At 34.5% G+C, this 14,306-nt stretch overlaps 1 protein-coding gene across 6 annotated transcripts in view; it reads left to right on the top strand.

Annotated features, from left to right (window-relative positions):
- The first annotated feature begins 5,556 nt into the window (after positions 1–5,556).
- The window catches only part of LOC122403349 (sphingomyelin phosphodiesterase-like), a 35,618-nt gene continuing 26,868 nt past the window's right edge, over positions 5,557–14,306 (top strand). For 4 of the 6 annotated variants that reach the window (XM_043406835.1, XM_043406840.1, XM_043406839.1 and 1 more), the window contains exon 1: positions 10,615–10,940. The gene's annotated coding sequence lies outside the window, so the exon portion shown is untranslated. Of the gene's footprint in view, positions 5,720–7,216; positions 7,254–10,614; positions 10,941–14,306 lie in introns of those variants that run through there. The other 2 variants (XM_043406836.1, XM_043406838.1) reach the window with 2 other exon arrangements.

Raw genomic sequence — 14,306 nt, 5'->3', positions numbered from 1 at the left:
AACTTTCTTTTCATCCTTCTATCGAGAAGAATTCGAACGTCTTCTTCACATCTACCAGTCTCGATGAGCTTAATTTGTGAAATCCGTGACAAATACCGTTTCACACCCTGTCCAAAGCATACTAGATTTCACATTATCTTTGAAATGGAATTTTTTCGTAGTATTTAGCGTTTTGATCTTCGATTATTGTTATAAATATTGCCGTTATTCGTCGAGGATGTACGAGGATACATTTCACCGCATACCCAACGAATTTTTAAGCATCTCGCGGTTTGTTTCGAATTTTCATCTTTTTTTTTTTGCGTTATCTTTCGCTGGTAAACAAAATCAGGAATTAAATGGTTAAAGAGGTGTTTCTTGTTTCACGATATGGTACGCGGTTCGTATGCATGATCGATACGCATACGCAACGTGGAACCCGACGCCGCACAAACGGTCCGCGCGATCTTTCGTTAGTTTCTTAACAACGATCCAGAACATTTTCGTTAATGGAAGGGAACTGTAAATAAGGGCGAGATACATATACAGTGTACTCAACAGATATTCTAGCATATGCGATTTTTCAATGTCCTTTTAAGAATGTAAGCCATACCTACCCTTAGTGGAATATTAGGCATTGATTTGTGTGCTTATGTTTGCCAGAATTTTAAATAATCGGGAAGGGAGGGTAGATGAGGGTAACTGACGATTCTTGCGTTCGAAATTTGAGGGGCGCCAGGTTTCAAACCCAAACTACGAACTTTCCTTTTTCCAGTAAAATATAAGTTCCTTCGCGTCTACGACTCTATCATAGGAACTCTGTTTTTTCAAAATAGGAACTTGGTAAATGACTTAGAAATTTTTTAGACTCCGATCATATCTATGAAAATATCTCTTCATGAATCTTAAAAAAAATTAATTTTGAAACGCTTTAAAAATAAAAAAACGATACTAACTAACGACTCGAGAGTTACAGTTTTTGTTTCGTTAAATGTGAAGCTTCAGTTGTATGTTGTTTTGGAGAACACGTTTTTCTTTTCTCTTATTTGGAAATTACCAAATTGGCAGTTCTACCTGGCGCCTTTCAGTGGTGATATTTGGAGTCTGTCCAATCAACAATCGTCTATATTGGTGTCATTTTTCGATAAGTGTCTAATCCATATATTGATCGAGAATGGAGTTGCAGACGACTGCATTGTTTTCATGTAGTTTCGCTGCGACCTTAATACTAATATCACTCGCGGTGTTCCACGCGAAATGTTCCTAAAAATTTGTAACATATCACATGACACACGAGCACACACGCACTTACACATACACGCGTGTACGGTACAGGAGCGCATGTATGGAGACGTATACACGTGTGTACGGTACAGGAGCGCATGCATGAAACGTATACACTTCCACACACAACCACGTATGTCGGGGGGAAAAGAGGATTAGGGGGCGTTAAAGATTAAGTGGAAATGCATACCGGGCGACGTAACATAGTTTTAAGCAAGGGTCACGTATTGTACGTATGTGTTGTACATAGCCTAAATAAAAATTACATTTAAAATTACACGCTGTTTCTGAAATATTCCCACCGAAACGACCAAACTAGGTATCGTACGCAGCGACGATCACAAAATGCAAAAGCTTCGTTTGCTGTAAAAAGAAAAGTATAGAAATATGAATTATCGTTGAATGGAAAAACTACAGATGCGATCTTTTGTACCAATACTTGTTATAACTGATGTAAATGGATCTGGAAGCTTCAATTTCACGATTAATTAATATTTTTGAGTTTAAAAAGCATCTATTGAAAGATGGTTTATTCTGAACAGTGCCTTCACACTGAAAATTTAAGGCTGTAATAAATATGTATATAAACGTGTTTGTAGTTCTTTCAATTAACGATAGTTTATATTTTTATGTTTCTTTTCTGTAACAAACAAAACTTCTGTAAACTTTTCAGTAAGTCAAGACATTTGTTACTTATTTAAATTCCATTACGTGTTTTTACATATAAAAAATTAAAAAAAAAATGATTTGTCTGTCTCAGGGAATAGAACACTAGTCCAACGTGTGGGAACTTTGATCCATTGCTGTTGGACTAAAATATTAATTCGTGAAAGTATCGAATAGAACTTAATTTAAATCACAATAAATCTTGAATTATAAATATCTAAAAAATAATTGAATAATGACTTTATTAACAGGGTAACCAAATCTACCATTTTATAACATTTGATCTAAATCAGTGACCCCCAAGGCCGTCCACTCTCCAGTATAGGGTAAAAGGAATGTATTGATCTTGAAGCACATATTTTATATTCTATTTATTGTGTCTCATGCGTTGGGCACAGAATGTTTTTAACTACGGTAATTTATTCTTACTATTTTCATTTACACAGCAATGGTGACACATTCGAAATGTCGTGGGAAGCTAGGGAATTGTTTTGGCGGACTTTCAAACATGGCAGCGTAAGACAGATCAACCATTTATGTAAGTACATCATTATTATTGATCCATAATGGATTTAAATGGTAGCAAAAGGGGTATCATAATTTTAAAAAACGACAAAAGGTATATACGACGATTTTATTCGTTTCTCTGAAGCAAGTTATTGACATTGCCCTTAACGCACATGCGCAAGAGACATCGCTGTCCCGCCATTTTCGAAACTGTCGATATATTCTAAATTAGTACAATTTTGGCGCATGCTGACTTAAAAATGGCGTAGATAAAGCGTGTGATCGCGTGGGCCTTTATTTGTTTGTGTAAAGAATTATTTAAAAATTGTTGACACATTTACAACGAAAGGGAAATTGTTAAAATGACTACGCCATAGATTAGAGTACTGTGAGGTAGACATTCAAAGAGACGACATTTCTGCCTTTCGTGTTCCGTCCTAAAAACATAAGAGGATCTCGCTTTTTAGCATAAGTCCACGCCTTGCAAACGATTATGGTTGGTGGCGCAGCAAGCGTCACAATGCGACAGATAATAATTAAACAATATCAACGTACGTCGTTGTTGAAACTAAAGCTTGGCCGAAGTGTTAGTGAAATAAAATACGCGAGAACGTTTAGAAATAAATAATTTAACAAATCAAACCGAGTATCGTTGTGGTGCATTCGATTCTAGACAAATGGAAAGATACCATATATCTTCCGCGTAAATAACATAGTTGACCAGTGTTTCTCAATCTACAATCCACAATGCAATGTGGGAGTTTGTGACTCACAAAAGAAAAAATGAAGAATTTTTGAAAGCAAAATTTCTACATTCCTTTATTATTTTGTGTATTAATGAAAACAAAATTTCATGTATATTGACAGTTCTTAAATATTTCTATATATTACGCAACATTGTACTTTGAAATACAATATGGAGAATTAAACGTGTATTAAAAATAGCAAAATAAACATAAGAAAAGTTGCAATTTAAATAACTTGGAAGTTTGGAAAAACTAAAATTCGTTGCACAGTTTTATCAACATTGTTGCGTACTTATAATACATCACTCTACTGATTTTTTTCTGATACTCAAAATTAATTATTAAATAGGATTAAATAAATTTCCCAAAAATACCCGCGAAAATACGTAATTTCTTTTAAATAGTTTGAGTTAAATTAAAATTCCTTGGATACGAATAATGGTTTTTTAATATATTGTTCTACAATGTGTTTAAAAAGTAATATTTTAATGCATACTCTAGATGGAGTTTGAGATACACTGTTGTGCCGGTGACAGTGTATTTTTAAACATGAAATTCTACAATAAAAACGTTCTTCAACCGGAGTTGAAAGTTGTGTGTTTTATGTATGTGATCGTATAATAAATGTATTAAAAATTGCAAAAGTAAACGAGATGCGTAGCTTTGGTGTGAGAATAATCACTAAAACCGATGTAAAAATGTTCGAGTTTACGATCGTACGATCGAAGGAGTACTTTAACGGTAGTTTCGGTGACACAGATTCGTGCCATGTGAGAGAAAAGTTACAGAGTCTTGCTATCCCTTCTCCTTCGCGGTAAGTTACTAGTTATGGCAGAAATGAAACGCTGGATAGTGAATTTTATACATTATATTATCAATCCAATCAACAGATTGCTATTTATCAAAGTTAATTCTCAAACTAAATCCATAAAAATTTCTTAATTAAGTCCTTAATTTATTCTAAAGTCTAAATATCGAGAAGGTGCTGACAATTTTTATTCTGTAGTATTTACAGAACGTCACGATACGCATTTTGTTGTTACTTTGTTTTATAACAAGACTATATCTCTGACAGATATTAATTATACATATATTTGTTTCTAAACTTCTTGTCTTATCTTAACACACTTTTCTCTGTTCTCTCTATAATTTTTCCTTACATTCGTTCTTTTTCCGTCGCTTCTGTTCGAGCGTCTTCTGTCTTTTTTCTTCTTCATAGGTGGCACCACTCATCCACTCTACTCACACACACAGACTGACACAGACATAGAAACAGAGGGAAGAGAAGCATTATATCTTTAACACATTTAATAAATAATTACTCTGTTTACAATGAAATAATATGTATATTATTTACTTATGTCACTTTACTGTTATAAAACTATCGTTACGAAACGGGAGATATATTTAATTCCTAGTTAAGTCCTACTGCTAGTAGTTTCTAGTGGAACCTTTTCCTGGTGGAGGCGTTGGCGCTCCAGTAGAATTCCCCAGGATGCCATTACGAAACCACTTGGTGAGAAAATCACCACTTTAGAGACAAATACTACACGTTTTATTTTTCTTTATATGTATATACGTAAGCTTGTAATAATATTTAATAATTTATAATTTTCTTTCTATTTTAAATAGATTGCAAATTCAAAAATTGAACCATGACTTATTAAATGTGTATCGTTGTGATTTGAAAAAGAATTCGGTACTAATCTAGATACAAGTATTAAAAAATAAAAGCTGTCATCTGCTCTTTAATATTTTCACTCCAATATAGAATATGAATCTAATAAATTTTTATTATAATTAATTATATTATTTTATGAATTAATTCTGATACATTATTTTGCATATAGATATATGAAAAATGTTTTTCTCAGCTTTATATAACATTCTTTTCTTATCATTCTTCATAGATGAAATCTTGCTATTCGTAAAGAAAAACTCAATATACCTTGATACAGTGCAATCGTACGTATTTAATTAATGACAATCTTTTTATTGGATTGATACCATATTACAGCTTCGATAAAACATAGTTCACGAGCGAATTAAACAATTTTATTCATTATTCGCGAATGAAAGTCCAACTCTGATCATAGATCGTCATGAGAGTATTGTTGATTGATTGGCGAAGTTCTCTCGATGAAATTGAGATCAAATACGATAGCATTCGGATTATTTTTACTTATATCTTGGAGATCAATCTTGATCCGACTCAGTTTCGAGTTTTTCTATTGATTATTAAAGATTCTATTTATTAGACAAGAAAACTCTTAGTCTTTTCCCTAATCCATTTCCCTCACTTCTACGTTTTATCGAAGCACTGTATAAAGTTTAAAAATGAGATCTAGCGATTAAAGTTTGTCGAGAAGGAGAAGAGGATGCATTTGGCGTGTGATATTCCCCTGGAACCATAGAAATTCACGAACACGCGTGTGTACGCGTGTGTGACGGTGAATTATGTGGCTTTTTACGCTGCACTGGCTAGAATTTAAATAGCCACCGCTTCAGGAGCTGGATCCTCCACAGATCACAAAATGGTAAATCACTTTTCAATTTCTTTTTGTTTATTTTAAACTTACACGTTACAAAATCATTTACAATGGAAGATAGCTAACATTTGTCAAAATATAAATATCATCGAATATTTCTATTTTTCACAAACGTCAACGTGTACTCAACGCGTCAGCCTACCTTATAATAACCATAGAATTACGCACGCGTTTAAATATTATATCATTTAAAAAATCCGAACACGTAACGAGATAGGAAAAAGTCTACTTAGGTTTGCAAAATTGCACGTAGGAGATTTGTAATGATAGTTACGCGTAATAAATGGTCCGTGACACCATTGTCGAGGATTCTTGGATACTCGAGCCTAGGTCATTTCAACAATTAGCTGCAGTAGTCCGATTTCCAAGAATTCCGGAAAAAATATACGCTGGTGGGAAAGCCAGAAACTTTCCCTCCGCATAGTGACACACCCATGAATACAAACATGCGAACCATGGTCGATTGCATTCGCCACCACTGTGCAAAGGACGCCAATGGGAGCCTCTTACTGTTAATCACGTCACGCACAACACGCCCCGACTGAACGCGTCGTGTTCCTCGTTATTGTTTAAACATATTTAGTTCTGCTGAAACACGTGCAACTCACATCACACAACGTGACTTCTGCACACGAAAAAGCCATTGACAGTGTCCTCGAGACATTCATTTATCGCGAGATCCATAGCGTTTAGTGAGCTAACCGACTATCAATTGGATCTCGTCTGTGGAACAGATTCATCCCACTATTTTAATTTGCAATCATTCAATTCAAATGAGCTGTTGCCTTGAAAACTGATACGTAGCCAGAACTGAATTTTCCGAAACTATTAAACCCTGTAACAAACACCAGGAGCAGTGTTTTAATTATTCAGCTTCCTAATTTGAATAAACTGATGTCTCAGAAAGCAATTGCTACGTCTGATGGATATTTTCCCCTTGAATCTTTAAAAATTACTAGGCATGGAAACTTTAATAATAGAACCAGGATTGGAACAGTGACAATGGATGAAGAACAGCTGAGTAATTCACTCTTTAATTGCCTAATTGACGAGACATCGACCTCTTCGATATTATAATAATATTTGATTGTTTTTGTTAGCTTTGCATTGCAGTGCCCCAACCAAGTGTTTACTTTGTTCACTGATCAATCCAGTCCTGAGAAAAATGCATTCATTGTTTCAATTGTTCAGCTACCAAGAACCAAAGAAAAGAATCCTTATCTATTTCAGTGCGTCACTCGACCTTCCTGATGCTGAAAACCACAATATTGGCTAATCGTTAGATTTTCAACTAAAAAATAGAAAAAGATAAGATAAATTATATCGCCGTACACCTGGTAATTAGTAGCTGTGAAATTCAATGAATTTGTAGTATTCCTTTCTTGCACAGTTCCTTTTATTATGCCGTAACAGTGCAACGCGCATTTCTGAAAAAACAGTTATTCACGGATGCGTAAAGAAAGAAACTTGTGACTGGTTTTTCTGTAACCTTCTACATAGCATGAACGTCGAATTAGGCAAGGTGAGCGAGACTTGCAATGCGGAACATCTCAGTCACTGATTCACTGTTACAGTCAATTCACCGCCTCATTAATACGATTCAGTGTACAAAGCGTTTTATTAGAACATGTGGTGCCTGTTTCTTGTACAGGGGGGGGGCATCAAATAATGCAAGAAGTTATATTTTTATAGCTCGACAATTCTTAATCAGAAATTGAGTAAACTGTGTATGGATTCAGAAAATAATCGAACATTAATTATACAGGATATTTTTTTAAAAATTCAGAATTCATATGGTAGATAGCAAAGTTGAGTAAAAATTATTTCGAACATAGTTGACGTTATTCGTGATCTTCCATTTATTCTTCAAAGTAACCCTTGTTCCTGAGTAGTGTTTCTTTTAATACTAATCGATATTATTGACGATAGAGTTGGGCAGATTTTATTCACGAATAACGAATAACGAATAAAAATATTAGAATTATTCGTGAACCAACCTTACATTTTATTTGTAAATCAGAATCTATTAATATAGTTTTTAAATCTGAATGAACGAATCTGAAAATTTGTTATTCAAGAATAAAACTTGCTGAGGAATGAATATTCGATGCTGTGGCAATTAAACGAATAAACATCGCTTATGTCGCGAAAAAGATGTACTATTTCTTGTTAAACCTGTGTCAAATGATAACAGGAATATCGCTTTACCTATAAGTTAAAGACATGAATGAGAAATTGATCCAAAACCAACTTGGATCGAGTAACAGGAAGATTTTTTTAAAACTATACTTGTTGGTACACATTGCGTGTTGCAACAGTAAAGTTGCATTTTTTCCACAACAGCATTGTTCTGTGAAATTTCGCAACATCCAGCATGCTCGACGAACCGTTCTCCAACGGACGATTACCTTTTCCGCCATTTAGGGCTGTTCGAAAGAAACGCCGGGAAAAACTATTGACGGTAATTTCGATCAAAGTTGAATTTTTCTTGAATTGTTTTCAAGCACCGTGTAAAGCATTTTGATGCACAAAATTGGTAATTTTAGTTCCGTATAATTCTTCTTTATTGAATCTTTTTTATACGCACCAATTTTCTCAGAATGATATTACTCGTTCTCTTCTTTTCATTTAAAAATCATCGACGGAAGTAGAAAATAATACCAACGTTACCACTTGGTTTATTTATAATTATATGTTTTATTAATCTCATTTGAAAACCAAAACTATTGCCACTTTTAAGTCCTTTATTATTTCGTTACGCTTAATAGAATATCAACGCAGAAGTATTCCATTTAATAGAATTGAATTGACCTCGAAACGACCTAGAAACCGAAATTTAGAATACCATTTGTATCCAATCGAGTTCCACGTTGAAGGCTGGAAAAATTCCCCTGCTATCGTTTGATAAAATCAGTAATTTAGGTTTTACTTGGACCAACACTTCAGCACGTACATCCGCTATAGGACGTTTTATATCACGCACGACAATGACTTTGTACAGCTTATGTAAGCCGTACGAATGTGTTGGATAATACGATCCACAGTCGAGATTAGGTTGGCAATTGATGCAGTTGCTTTTTACCAGATCTGGATAGCGCTGATTGTGTCACGTCATCCTTCGAAACGCGTTAAAACCATCGATTTTCATTTGTCTCGTTCCGTTTTCCACAAATACACAAAGCTGTTCGTTGGTTGTGATGCAATCGGAAAGGGGGCCATTCTTCATGAACGAATAAATCTCAAATACATATTCATGCTATGTTCCTGCTACATTTTTCTACAATGTTTGAAAAAATACATTAATCATACGACTAAATATTGTTATGTTAGAGATTGTTATCATGTCGTAAAGGATAACAGTTTAAACCACCAAATTTCTCAGCACTTTGTTTTTTGTTTAAGTATTTAAATGTATGTGCATATTTATCTGTTTTTCCGTTTAATTTTGGAAAGATAAACTTAGTGTTGTCTAGGAAAAGTTTTATAGAAAACACTAGTGCCAGAGTTGGACAATTTTATTCTTTCCTATGTGTACCATACTGTTTGCAAATAGTGTGAGAAGTGTATGTGTTTGGACCGTGGGATGTTTAGTCTAAGCTAGAGTAGATATCGAGTGAGGTGTTTAGGTTTAAGAAACGAGATTCTTGGCAAAAATTGCATCCACACGGTTGAAATAGATTTTCTATTAACCTAATTGCATTAACGACCAACTCTAATTGTCGCCATGCTTGGCACGGGAACTCCAACAATACTTAATTCAGAGATGAAACAAAAATAAATCGAAAGTAAGAGGTTTCGTAAAGCCACATAAAACGCAAGTTCGTTCAAAGAACTTGATTTAATTGTCTCCAAAGATCGGTCACCAAAGTGTATGCAACTTGACATTGATAGCTAGGAAGGAATGTGGTACACTAACAACGCACACGCGTCGAGAATTGAAAAGAGGTATTTATTAACATTGTAGATTGGAGACTATGGTCGATTAAGGACTTTCCCACAATCCCATGCATTATCGAGTCACGCTCCAGCAAGAAAGATAATGCAGTGTTTATGGCGTGTGCGTGGCATTTTGTAAATCGGTGTGTATGTGCTATACGCTACATATGGTACATATAGTGTCGAATTTTCGACTCGATGCCAACAATAAATACAATACAATACTCTCACTTACATATTCTCGGGCTTCATTTTATATAATTCATAATTACAAATATAATCTCTAATCCCTTTTACTAGAGATTGAAAAACCTATCTCTTAATGTAATACAATGTTAATGTGTACACACGTGCATTGTAGCTATCTTGACCTACGTATTTTTACGACTTAATTACGACCGCAAAGCTGGGCAAATTTTATGTACCAATAAAAAATGAAAATTGTATAGTATTCTGCAAAATTAAAATTTCTAATATAATTTTTTAAAATTAGTTTCAGAACTTATTTTCTAAAATTCATGAATTTTATACAAATTTAATTTTTTTAATATCTAAAGTTGGGAATTAATTGTTCTAATTCCATAGTAGGAGATCCTGTCACCCATATGTGGGTGACGTGGTAAGAGTTAAAAAACCAATTTACATTATATTATAATTAACTATATCTCTAGTGAAATTTGATCAAATCTGGTATATGAATTGTTTTATAGAAAAAAGATAGAATATGGGTCACCATTGACCCGTCTTTGTATGTAGAATGGACTGTAAAAAAGAATCCTCCAGTTTCTACGCTGACTTTTGTGTCGATACGTCGGGTCGTGCGCGAGATTGACGAATTAGACGGTCGAGTTTAAGCAGCCTTAATTCCCGCGCGTAGTGGGGGAATTCGAATTATAGCCGGGGCATCACAATGCGCGGTTCCCGCGTCGCTCAGTGTGCGTCGAGTCGTCACCGCGGTTGGATGGGAGTTTGTAGTTGGTGAGAAGTAGGCGCGCGCGCAAAACAACGAAAAGAGAGGGGGAGAGAGAGAAAGAGTCGGCTTTCGGTCAGTAGTGTGTTGTGTGGCGAGCACGTGTGCGTGCGCGTCTTGCTTCGAGTGCTCTAGAAAACGTGCCGAACGTCCGGGAGGATCTTGGCTCACCAAATTATTTTAACACGGACAACGTCTTCCTTTTAAATTTTCACACGACTTTCCAACCAGTTTACACCTTGCGTCTTGCATCTTGGAAAATTTCTTATACATTGCGCGTCGCTTCACCGGATTAAAATATTCGTAAGTGTCTCTCTATATTCCCTCTTATCGCTCGGTGCATAAGGCATCCATCGTTATTAAAATTAATTAATTTGGGATGCCTGTGTTCGTCGATTTCAAAGAGTTTGTATTTTTATATTTTCAGACAAATTATTGTATCAAATTCAGTCTACACGTACTCGCGCGTATAAACAGAACACAGTCGTTTGTTTGCTGTTTCGAATACATTGTCGTTAGGTTACGACGATTGGCATCTGTCGTGTTTGTATAATGGTTGGATCTCGATGATCAAATTTAATTCTTTTAGCCTGTTAGAGTACTGTATTAGTACCATAGGCTTTATGAAATGTTTTATGGTCGAGATAATGCGTAAAATAAATTAAAGTTCGTTGGGTTCGCCCGTTACAGAAACGTAAAATTTCACAAGGTACACGGGAATGTTTTGTTGATGTTGTTTGACATTCGGAACTTTCGAAATAGTCTAGATGCTTACCTTGTTAAGCCCATTTAATTACCAGAGATTTCCTAACACTCTATGAACAGGTTTCGAGCATGTGATCTCAAACAAGCCCGCAGTTTTAGACTTCTGAAACATATATAATTTAGTTAAAAATTCTATATTAAATAATTACTACAAGTTCTTTAAATCATCGTCTCGTTATTTTTTCTAGAGAACTTAAATTTTATATTCTTGAGATGTCGCGTGGAATTAAATAAATTTTTATACGAGACAATAATGTTTATCTTTGTTTATCGTGTGATAAGCTGCGTTGTCACGTGGCATGAGTCGCCTGATTGCCAGAGATGGGCAGCAGTTTGTTCGTGTGACAGATAATCAATAAAATCAATGCACAGGAATTTCTTTGTGATATTTGTTGGATCGAACGATTGAACGTTTATTTGTTCGTTAAAAATTAATTTTTACATACATATTAAAGAGTGGGAAAAATACATTCATCATTCCCAATAAAAATTTTCAAATAAAATTAACTATTCGATTTTCTTCAATAGTACACTTATTTTCAATGATGAAAATTAGTAAATTCTTTACAGTCCACGGTGAAAAATTATTATAATAATTTTTATTCATAATTTCAAAGTCCTCAGGCTTTCCAATTAAACGTTTTTCAAATATATATTGTGTTAATGTCTATTTAATGATAATGATGATCACTAAAATATGAATTTTGTATTAGTTTAGAGAAATGTGTCCCTAATGGTTTTTTTTTTTATTATAAATTGCGTGTAGAATATATAGTCAAAAACCACTTACGAAACAGTTCATTTTCAGCTCGATATACATGACAAAAAGTACTGCTGAATCTATGAAGTCATTGTATCGTCAATGTGTCGTAATCGTGTGAGAACTGTTAGATGTTATGTTCGTTCTAGTATGGTATTTTGTATTCCGATGTAAGTCGGATAACTACAGGGTGTCCCACGCAACTGGAACAGGCTATACCTCCTAAACGGTTAGAAATAGAAAAATATGTTATAAGTCAAAGTTAAATGGTATTAGACGATGCGTAATATGCAACTAGTTTTATGCACTTTTGTGCATTGGTGCATCAGGAAAATGCAACTGCACCTTTTTTTTAAATGGAAACCTACATTTTTTATTGCACCAGTCGATGTAGTTTCTTATGCTCTACAGAAAACTACTAACATACTTATGCCCTAAACTTATTCGTTAGGAAGTTATCCTCTCATAGACGTAGGGGAAAATTATCAGGTGGATCTGTTAACAGTCAAAATTATTAATTAATAGGTGGAGGCAATTTATCGATTTATCGATCTGTTGTAAGACACGAATTTGAACTTTGACTTCAATTTGAGTAGAACATCTTCATTTATTTATGTTTAAATAATTTGTAACACCCGTGTCATTCATTTATTGTATTCAAAGAATATTCAAAAATTGAAAATTCTCGATGTGGCACAATAAGGAAAATTCTGTAAAAATTCACTGAAATACATTCAAGTATGTAGTTTAAGCCTATAAAATTCGAATGTTAAAAAAAAGTTAGAGATCTTTTTTATTCCTAATCATCTCTCAGTTATTACACAACCGTGTCAAAATGGAATTTAGTGCAACAGAAACGTAAAAAAACAATCTGTTCTTAGATAAGCTAGTCCCATCGACGACAAGATGATTACAGAAAATTACAGTTAGTGATAGCTGTCACACAAAATATTGATAGATACTTTCTACGATTTACTGGATTTGTGTTCTATTACGTAATGTCAAAGCTGCAATTTCTTTTTTCTAACGAGAAAGTATAAAGATTAAGTTACGTAATCTTATTTTAAAATATCCTATTATTAGTACTTGGAAACTAGAAACGTAATGTCTGTCATCAACTATCGCTCCAGTCGTCGGGAAATTATATTTAAACACTTATTGGTGACGGTGAGATTACGTAACTCGAACAATGAAATCCATTATTGGCTCCCTTTATTTAAATAAAAATTAAATTAATTTAATTTCGAGGTTATTAGGGATGTTGGTTCGATTTTTGTCGACTTGATTAATTTTAATGAATGAATATCACCAGATTATGGATCTTGTTAGTCACGTGATTGTATTTAAGGGGGAGGGGGGGGGGGAGTTCAAGTTTATTAAAATAATTATTAGGTAATAATTGTACCTTGAACAGTTAAAGATTAGGTAATCCCTTGTGATCGATGTGTTGCAATTTTCACGTATCGAAGTGGATTCTTTTGATAACAGACCTTTGATCAATGTCCCACCAGTGCCCTAATTCTTATACGAGTTTCGATGGCTCGATCTCTTCTATAATAGTTCGAGATATCGCTTTTACATTCGTTAGAAAAGGATTAGCGTAGATTTCTTATCTGCGGAGAGGCTGGATTTTTCCATTCTATTTCCCACTGGCGCATCAATTTGGTTCTAATTGAATTAATTAAACAGTCTTTGCTGGAAAATCTGCGTCGATCAATCCATACAAATATTCTGTGTGCAATTTAGATGATTTCGCGGTGCATTTCCTGAGTTTGAAGAAGAAGCTTGTGAAAGACACGGTCGATGGTAGCTCTATCGTGAAAATTGATGAATTCGATCGATTCCTCGCCGTTTCCTCAAACATTTTAATATGTTTCGACACGATTAAAAGCACGAGAACGGTTTTAGACGTGAAATTTCATAGACTACGACGATAAGGAACTTCGAAATAACGAACTCGTTTACCAGACTTTCTCCATCGGGCAGCTTTCTGTGAAAAGACTAAAAAATTTATCAGAAGCGATCTACCAGCGATTTATTAGCCCAGATAATAAGAAGCGTGTGGCTCTATTACAACACGCGTCAACGGAACACGCTGCACCCCTAATTTCGAAACTTGGATATTGCTTAGTGTTGAACATCTT

Source organism: Colletes gigas, unplaced genomic scaffold (genome assembly GCF_013123115.1).
Source record: "Colletes gigas isolate AHSC1104 unplaced genomic scaffold, ASM1312311v1 Colletes_gigas_Sc00049, whole genome shotgun sequence".
Classification (NCBI taxonomy): domain Eukaryota; kingdom Metazoa; phylum Arthropoda; class Insecta; order Hymenoptera; family Colletidae; genus Colletes; species Colletes gigas.
This window is presented reverse-complemented; position numbering and strand designations above follow the sequence as displayed.